We start from the raw sequence: 10,510 nt of genomic DNA, 5'->3' as shown, positions 1-10,510 counted from the left end.
GAAGAGAATGATGAATTTTCTTCCTGCAAGCGATGCCAAGTGGAGTGCAATTCACCCAGCCTGGCAAGGGCTATGGCACATTCTGAGCCACTGTGTGGAAGCAGAAGACCGTGAGTGACAGCTCTGGTGAGAGTGTGGTTACATGGGTGAGAAGAGAGATCCTGACCTCCAGAATCAAAATGAGGCCACATTGCTGAACTTGACAAAGAAATATTGTGCTAAGCATCTCTTTTGCAAGTTGATGTCCTTTCATGAGAGCACAAATTAAAAAAAAAAATGATAACCTTTGTTAATCTGCTTCAAAGTGAAATTACTTGCCTAATTCTTTACTGGAACAATACTATTTTTTGTATGGATAAGGATCTTGGCTGTGCCCCCTACCTTCCCATTCCCTTCTAGGAACCTGGCTACCAGCTGAATGAAACTCTCAGCTTAGGGGAAATTTGATTCTTTCACATTTCCCAATGTGAAAGGTATTGTGTTATTTCTCTCCTGAGAAAGACTGTGAGGGATGGGGGAAAGGAGAGAAGAAAGGGAGAAATTGAAGGAAAAGTAAGAAAGAAGGGGGGAAAATCAATAAGGATAGAAAGAAACTGGGGCTACATGGAGGGCCCGCTATATCCCATCCTGATTGGTGCGAAGGTCAATTGGTGTTGTAAGAGAAGAGATGCTTAAGTTTCTAAATAAAAGCTATGTTTTATTCTGCATTATGAAAAACCTGTGTAAGGTGTAATTGAACATATGTGTGTGTGTGTGTGGGGGGGTAAAATTCATGTTTAGAGTGAGACAAATAGAAGGCATATAAAAGATGCCAGAAAAATGGAACCTTCTAGGAATCACAGAAGTCTTTGTGAAGAAAGGAGTCCTGTAGACATTGTACAATTGAAAGTTCAAGAGAATGAGTTCCCATTTGGAGAACAACTGGAACTTTAGGTGTCAGAGATGTCTGCTACACAAGGCAAGGCTGAAGGGATTTCACTCTGGCACTACTCACTTTCCCTTTGCATCCTCCGCATCTATAATCTTATTACCCAATAAACCTGGCTTCTCTTTCTAAATTGCCTCTTATTTTTGGATCATGCAATTCAAAAACTGTGTTCAGGATATCTGTAATCAGAAACAAGCAAGCCCTTAGTAGAGGCTTTTTTGGGTATCAAAACCCACTTTGGTTAATTGCTCTCCAAATTACTGTAACATAAAACTACTAGTGACGAGGTTGAATTAAGAAGAAAATCAAGATTGCTCCAACATCTCTAGAAGACACGGCTATGGTGAATTAAAGATAGCTGCAAATTCTTTACTATGAGAGCTATTCTCATTAAGGGTAATATCTGCTTTCTGTCTCCTATAAAAATATTTTGCAACTTGGAAAAAGCTCAGATGCTGGTCTTCCTGTAATTGAATTCAATCAATAGAACATGGGAAAAATGTTTCCATAAAGCATCTGAGACTGAGATTGAAGAGATAGGCAGATGCTTCTTAGATCCTTCTTAGAATGTGGCCTTCTGGGAGGCAATCACTCCCTGAATTACTTCTGTTCCCCTTCTTTGATCTCTCAGAAACCATAATCCTACAAGTGAGCCCGAATGGGGGTGAGGGAAGAACTGTGCCTAGGTGAGTCAACTGGGCTTTTAGGACATCTACTCACCAACCAAATGCAGCCAACAGTCTACGGAGCAGAGAGGCCTTGTCTAAGACACCCGTAAAATTGAAAGCAAATAGAATGATTATTGCTTAAGCCAGTAAGTTTTGGGGCTAGTTTTATGATGGCTATATGGAAATAAAAGAACTAGACTCACTGTCTTTGAAGAGATGGTTTCTAACTTTGCTTATATTTAGCCGTCTTTACCGCGCACACACAGATGGATGCAGAGCTTTCCATGCTGTGACTATCTCTCATAACTCCACAAGTTTAGCAAAAGGTAATGGTTATAGTAAAAGCCAAGAGTGAGTGTGTCAAGATTACTATGAAGTAACAGGTATCATGGTAGTGTAATATTTATAGAAGAACAGACAAATTGATCAATAAAACAGAAATACCCCAAATAGACCCATATAAATATAATCAACTCATCTTTGACAAAGGAATAATAGTAATACAGTGAAGCAAAGATGTATTTTCAACATTTTATGCTGATATGACTGGGTATCCACATATCAAAAGGACCTAGATATAAATCTCATACTTTTTACCAACATTAGCCCCAAATGAATCATTGACTTAACTGTAAAACAAACAAAAAAACTTTATAATTCCTAGAAGATAACATAAAACATATACAGCTTTAGTTATGATGTGACATGATATGCAAAATCAAAGTACGATTCATAAGATAATGGCAAGGCTGGGGTATAGCTCAGTGGCAGAGTTCTTTGCTAGCTTGCATGAGGCCCTGGATTTAAGTGATCACCTGGGCTTTAATAAAATTATGGACTTTTATTTTGCAAAGGACAGTGCCAAGGGAATTAGAAAATATGCACAGGCTGGGATTAAATCTTTGTGAAAGGCATATTTGATAAAGAACTATTACCTCCAAATATGAAAAATGTGCAGCATTACTGAAAATCAACCCTAGATTTTAGACTCTTCACCAGAGAAGACATCTGAATGGCAAATGCGTACAGGAAAAAGCACCATATTATATGACACAAGGGGAAAGTTAATCAAAGCAACAGATTATTTTATGTATGTGGCTAAAATCCAGAATATTGATGCCATGAAGTGCTGGTGAGATTGTAGGACAATAGGAACTCGCATCTGTTGCCAGGTCAATGAGAAGCAAATGGCTACTTTGCAAGACTATGGGCTGGCTTTTTAAAAACAAACAAACAAACAAACAAATCAAAATTAAGCATACTCTAATCCAGAAATTGCAGTCCTTATTATTAATCCAGAAGAGATAAAAATTTATGTCCACACAAGAACTTGTGCATAGATGTTTGTAGCAACTTCATTTGTAGCTGCTCTCACGTGGCGGCAGACAAGACTTTCTTCACTAGGCGAATGGGTAAGCTGTGACATATCCCAGCGGTGGAATATTATTCAGCATTAAAATGTGATCTTTCAGCAGCAAAAAATGGAGGGAATTTAAATACACTCCACTGAGGGACAGAAGCTGGCCTGAATGTTTGTATATTGTATAAATACAACTCTGTGACATGTGGAAAAAGTAAGCTCATGGAGACAATGAAAAGGTCAGTGGATTCCAGCAGTTAGGAGAGGGCCTGGGAGGCTTGGGTGTAACACTGAATACCTGTATGACAGTGAAGCTGCTCTGCATGATAATGGGGGATACATGGTACTGTGCCTTTATCCAACCCCGAAGATCACGCAACACCAAGAACGGACCTTAATGAGAGCTGGAGATTTTGATGAGAGATTTTTTTTTTTTTTTATTTTAGGGCAGGATCTACAGGGTGTTCAGGGTCTCATTACTAGATTGGACTCGAAATGATCTGCCTGTTTACAGCCTCCCAAGAGCTGGGATTACAGGCGCATGCCACCACACCCAGTCTCAATTACTGTCTCAGCATGCCCAGGGGGCGGGGCCAGCATGGCAAATGCTTTAGTCTGCTGAGAGGAGAGATTTTTGACTCCTCTGGGCTCATCAGTTATAACAAACATACCAGTCCTGGCGGGGGGGTGTATGTGTGTGTGGGGCAGGGAGTAGAGGGGCAGTCTGTATACCTCCCTCTTGGCTTTTATGTGAGCAAAAAACTGCTCTGAAATTCTTAAACACAGCAACAACAAATATCACTAATAATACAAATAATTGTAAGGAAACTCTAGTGCTAATATTAAATAGTTGCTATGATTTATTGAGTCCACTCCAGTTATATTCTTATGACAATTCTCTGAGGTAGACTTTATCATATTTGCACAGACAGGAAAACCAAGCTTTAAGAACATGCAAAATTAAAACTGCTTTTAAATCCAAGTATTCTGCTTCTATATGGATACTTCCTAAAAAATGGTTGGGATGGGGCAAAGCAAGTCTTTAAATATCTTCTGATTACTAACTGAGTAGTTGTGAAACATGAAGTGGCAAAAACTAGGCAAATTTCTCTTAATGCTTCTCTTAAGCATAGCTCGTACCTAATGTGTGCATTTGTAAGCTGACCAGTTGCTTAAACAAAAAGACAAATAAGGCAGAATCCATGAGCCAGAGTAAGTAGATGCAAAACCTCTGCCAAGATCTAGACTTTGCAGAAATTTTTGTCAGATAATTGGCTCAAAAAAATTTAGCGGAGGTTTGTGATCGACTTAGTTCTGAAAGAAAAGCCAGTCATAATCTACAAGATTATCCTTTGACCTTGCAAAGTAATTATGAATTCTGTACTAAGACTTCCTAATTTCTAAATTAGGGGAAATATATATTGCTTGTATTGTGGCCAATAATGTGGCATGCACGTTCTACTTTTCTTTTTAGTATTATGATCAATTTCAGATCAAAATATATTCCCTGTCCAGATCTGGGAGTGAATGAGTTTTAAGTAAATTGATCATAGCATGACCTACACAATGGGAGGACAGCCTTCTGGAACAGTGTCAAGAATGCTTTGTACAGGTGCTCATTATGAGCAGCAGCTCAAAGTGACAGCTTGAACCACACATGGCTTTTCTTGTGTTGTCTTCCCAATGTCTCCCTCCCTAGGCCACTTTAAACCATGGACCAATCTGAAATTTCTCATGGTTGATTACAGAATTTGACCTACTTGGAAAGTTTGACCAGGGAAGTATTGTGGAATCAAAGCTTTCCATGAAGGAAGCTTAAGGAAATAGGGGTTGTGAAATGCAGATAGCTCCAGCCATCCTGAGTGGTAGAGATGAAAGTAGCTCCAGGGTGCAGTCACAAATACCAGCCACATTAGTTCAATGGGAAGAAAGTTTTGAACTAATAGTGTTTAGACAAGGTATCATGTCTGCATCTTGTACTATGAATAACTACTACAAAGACAACAATATGCGGTGTATTAATTATTGTAACTGTATTACTAACCTGTTTTGAAACTATCTCATTGCTACTTATTTCTCAACAAAATTATTAAAAAAGAAAAAACCAGCCACAGGCTTGGAACTCTGTGCCAACAGAGCAGTGCTGTTGGTTTTGTGACTGCCCAGTATTTGAAAGGCATATCTATAAAAAAAGCTGTAGAAATTTTGTTTTTCCCCTAGTGATACTAGCATTACTATGCCATTTCATCCTAGAAATTGACATTTTAAAGACTATTAGCTTGTATAGTTTTCAAAATTTATTTATATCCAACCTTCCATGGCTTGGATATTTTTGTAGTTTATTTTTCATGTTAAAAATAGTGTTACACTCAACTTTATAAGACTTTATGTATGCACAAGATTTCCTTAATGGAAATTTCTAGAATTAGGCATTTGAGGAGCATTGTCATATGATGCATCTACTTACATAGTTCTGATATTGCATAGGTTAGTTATTGCCTGCCATATCCACTCAACTTGGCTTAAAGGAGAAATAATCCAGATTAATGTCTATATTTAAAGTATAGATATAGGCAAATGGTATATGCAAAAAAGATACCTGGCCTGCTAAAGCTTTCACTAGAAATGAAAATAAGATCTGTGTGATGACATTTCTTGAATCTTAGACCAGGACCAAGCATTACACAGCATTGCCTGATGGGAACAACCTTAGAATAGAATTGGAATAAGGCTGTGGTAGTATTCAGGCACCAATATACAATTAATTTTAATGTTTGTCTTAGTGCCAAATATTAGACTTGGAGATAATAGCTGAGTGGATTGGAACCAAATGGATGAATAACTGAATACTAGCTATGCACATTGATTTATTGAAACCATTCTTTTGGTCTATTTCTCGAAATATAAGACAGGTCTGGATTTTGAATTGTTAATCTTTTTATTTTAACTCCAACCTTTAGAGTCACTTGTGGATTTTGTCTTTCAGTGTTTGCTGTCCCCTCCCCTCCCCTCTTCTCTAGGAATAGAAGGTCTCTTTTCATTTTATAATGACCATTTCAATTTCTTTCTTCAAAATTTTGTAGATTTTGTTATAATTTTTTTTCTCTTTCTTTTTTTTCACTGCTTTGTTAGGTTGACTCCCCAGTGTTTACTTTTGTGGACACCATCATGAATTTTTTGTTTCTGATTTCTTTCTTGGGTGGTATACAGAAATGCTTTTTTGTGCTAATTTTGAAGCCTGCTATTAAACTGAATTTCAAACATCATCTCAAAGAGTAATTCTATGAGTATTCGGGTCTTCTATGCAAGGATGTCTTCTACAAATAGAGATTATTTTATTTCTTCCTTTCCTGTATGTATCCTGTTTATTTCTTTCTCTTGCTTAATTGTCTTGACCTAGCTGTCCAGGCTTTGAGCACTACGTCAACCAGGAGTAGAGAGAGAGGACACCTTTGTTTCATTCCTCATGTGACAGGTAATGTTTCTATTTTTCCTCATTCAGTATGATGTGGGACTTGGGTTTCTTATGAAGAACTTTTTTGAATTTGAGGCAATGTCTTTCTGTTCTTATTTTCATAAGTTTTCTTTTAAAATTAGAAATCAGTGTAGGATTTTGTGAAAGGCTTTTTCTGCATCTATTGCAATGGTCATGTGGCCTTTATCCTTAACTCTGTTTATGTGTGGATATTATATTGACTAATGCACATTGAGTTACTCTTTCATCCCCTGGAAAAAGTGAACTTGGTCATGGTGCATGATCTTTTTAATCATTTTTGAATTGCAACTATCCTATTGAAGCTTCTTGCATCTATATTTGTCGAAGATACTGATTCACAGTTTTTTTCTCTTTCCTGTTGAGTCCTTACCTGGTCTTAGTATGAAGGACAATACTGGATTTATGGAATGGGTTTGGAAACACTTCTCCCTTTTCAGTTACATCCAAAAATTTGAGTAGTTATTTGTACTAGTTCTTCCCTGAAACTCAGGTAAAATTCAGTTTTGAATTCACAGGGACTTGGGCTTTTCTTTTCTTTTTTTTTTTTTGTTAATGGGAATCAGACTCAAGACTTTAGGCTTGCTAGGTGGGTGCTGTGCTGCTCAACTACTTCCCCAGCCTGCTTGAATTCTCTTAGTAGAATGTTAATTACTGTCTGAACTTTATAGCTTGCTATTGACCTGCTCAGTTTTTAATGTCTTCTTGGTTCAATTTTGGGAAGTCATGTGTGTTTAGGAATTTATGTACTTCTTCCAGAACCTCAATTTATTTTTTAACAGTATTAGTTTCTAATTAATTAATTAATTAATCATTTATTTAGTACATGTCTCACTATGCAGCTCGGCTTATAGTGACCCTTCTGTCTCAAGTTGCCCAGTGCTGGGACTACAGGTGTGTACCACCATGCTTGGTCTCGGCAGCCCCCACCTGCACAGCATGTGGTACTAGCGATTGAATCAGGGTCCTTGTGCTTGCCTGGCAGGCATTTAGAACATCAAGCTATTTCCTTCACCCTCCAGTTTATTGAAATATGTTGTTAAAACAATTTCTAATAATCCCCTAAAACTTCAGTGCTGTTTTATAATTTTACTTTTTTTTTTTTCTAATTTTATTAACATGGATCTCTCTTCTGGTAAGCTTGAGTAAAGGGGAATAAACCTTTAAATATGATCCTTTGAATTTTATGACTCAATCGCATTAGCTTCTGATCTTATCAGCATTTCTTTCTTTGTGCTTGCTTTGGGTTTGAAATGTTCTTCTTTAGGACCATGAGATGCCTAAATAGGTTATTTATTTGAAATTTTCCTGTTTGTCTAGTGTAGACATTCATAACTATCAACTTCCCTCTTTGGATTTCTTTCTTTTTGTATTCTGTATGTTATGTTACCATTGCCATTTGATTCTTTTTATTTTTTTTTTTGTTTTTTTAATTTTTTTTTTTTGCCATTTGATTCTAAGAATTTTACTTTTCTTCATTTTTTGTAACATATTAATCATTCAAGAGTATATTCAATCTCCACGTGTTTGTGCAATTTCTGAGGCTTATTCAGCTGTTGAATTCCAGTTTTATTCCACCGTGATCTGATGGGATATGAGAGACTCTTTTATTTTTGATTTATTTATTTAATTTTTGCGGAACCGGGGATTAAACTCAGGCCCTTGCACTTGCCAGGGAAGCGCTTATTCCGCTAAGCCATCTCCCCGGCCCCGAGAGAATCTTTTAAATCTTTTGCATTTATTGAGACACATTTTGCAACTTACTATATGATGCACTTTGGAGAAAGTTCTAAGGACCTGTGAACAGGATGTGTATTCTGCTGTTGGTCACTAAAATTCAGTAGATACAGGTTAAATTCATTTATTCTATGGTCTAGATTAACTCATCCTTCTTTATAGTTTTTGGGTCTAGTTGGTCTTTGTGTTAGTGATACTGGGATAATAAAGTTCCCAAATGTCATTGTATTTGTGTCTATCTGGCATTTTATGTTGAGTACTTTTTGTTGTATGACTCTGGGTGAACCAACTTTTGGAGTATGTATATTTACAATTGTTATCTCATCCTGGTGAGTTGTTCCCTTTACTAATATCTATTGAATTTTTCCCCCATAATTTTATTGCCAGACAAATAACAATGAGACAGTTTCAAATCAAATTGGTAGCACAGTTTCAATAATTAACACATTGCATATATTCTTCCTAGTGGCTAATGGCTGTACACGATGCAGACATGATATCCTATTTACAAACACTATTACAACAAATCCCTCTATTCATTAAGAGAATGTAACTATATATCTATCCTAACCATTTTGAATACACAGATACAAAATGGACATTCATTTATATATCCCCTTTTTTGTTTAGTTCCATCATTTGAATATTATAGGTGTGTTAACTCAGCAAAATATTCTAAAAGAGTCCAGTAGTCCATAATAGTATTGGGTCTTCTGCTTGACTGGCAGTGTCAGAAATTGTTTACCTGAGTCCCCTACAGCTCAACATAACAGCAAGGCTTTACTTCTTGTACTTAGTTTTTATACTTTTTGCTGGATGGTTAAGACCAAGATAAAGCAAGACCTATGCAACAAGAGTTGTAGCTTTTGGATCTGATAAGGATAAATCCTGAGGGGATTTGACTGACCTTATCTATTGAATTTTGTTTCTGGTAGTTTTGATTTGAGGCTATCTTTTCAGAAATTAGAATGGTTAGTTCTGTTTGTTTTCAGGCTCCAGCTGCTCAGAATGCCATTTTCCATCTTATTTTTGGTCTGTGTGTCTTTCTGGATAGATGTTTCTCTATTGGCATTTTGTCTTTATTTGAATCAATTATGCCCATCCTTTTTTTCCACTAGTGCACTAAGACCACTTACACTGAGTAATACTGCTGCAAGTTGTTTATATGTCCTTATATATATATATTTTTCCCCTGTGTTCACTCTTCTCTGTTTTCCATTTGTCTGCTCTTCTGGTGAGATTTACAATTTCTCTTGGGCTCACAGATATTGTCCTCCTTTCTTATTTTTTATTTTTAGAAAAAGAAAAATAAACACTAAAAACTGGTATAAATTTTCAAAACAAGTTTCTAGGAGAGGAACAATGGTTAGTACATTGTGCATGGTTACACAATGGTTAGTGTCTTGTGTATGGTTATTGTGAAAGTAGTTGCTCATATTGCAGGATATGGGCATGAAAATCAACAAAGAATATTGGCATAAACATTTCTTTTCAATGAGCTAATAGCAATTATAGCTACTTTAACTATCTTGTGTTTATATTTATGTATATGTACTTACCTATTTTTCCTTTTCCCTTCCTTTTTTTTTTCTTATCCTCCTTTAAGATTGTTTTGAGTATTATGTGAGTATCTGCACTGCTGATTTTGTGCTGCAAGTTTATTTAATCTATCTTTATTGTGTAAGGCATTTATTTACCCCTTAATTTTGAAGAGCAAATGTTCAGAATACAGTAATCTGTGTTAGCAATCATTTTCTGTTAAGGCTTAAAATCTCAATATCTGGTTTCATTGCCATTGAGGATTTTTTAAAAAAGAAATTTGCCTTTCTTCAACAGCTTTTAGTACTGTTTGGTTTTATTTTTTTGGAGTTTCTGGAGTTTTGAATATGATGTATCATGTAGAAGTTCTTTCCTGTTCATGTGCATTGAGTGTTCTAAATCCTTTTTCTATTTTATTTTTATTTTTTAAAGAATAAAAAATAGTGATAGAAAAAACAGCATTAGAAATGATACAAAATTTCAAAGTAATAGAAAATCAGCCATGGTTGTTATATTTCATGATGTTACCTTCAAAATAGTTCAGATTACCAGATATAAACATACAAGATGGGTTTAAAGAAAAAACAAAACAAACAATAAAAAAGATTGCAAGAAATTAAAAGGAAAGAAAAATATAAGAAGAATAAAAAGAAGAACATTTAAACACTAACTTCTTCTTTCCAAAGACCAGTACAATTATCCAAAACATTTTGCATATATACATATGTTGGTTCTTCCTATCTAGGAACAAGGAGTATCTTTCCATTTTCTCAAATTCTTTTCAA

The sequence above is a fragment of the Octodon degus genome, unplaced genomic scaffold, assembly GCF_000260255.1.
Source record: "Octodon degus isolate 3935 unplaced genomic scaffold, OctDeg1.0 scaffold00023, whole genome shotgun sequence".
In the NCBI taxonomy this organism is placed as follows: domain Eukaryota; kingdom Metazoa; phylum Chordata; class Mammalia; order Rodentia; family Octodontidae; genus Octodon; species Octodon degus.
The sequence above is the reverse complement of the archived record's forward strand: the minus strand, read 5'-3'. Positions refer to the sequence as shown.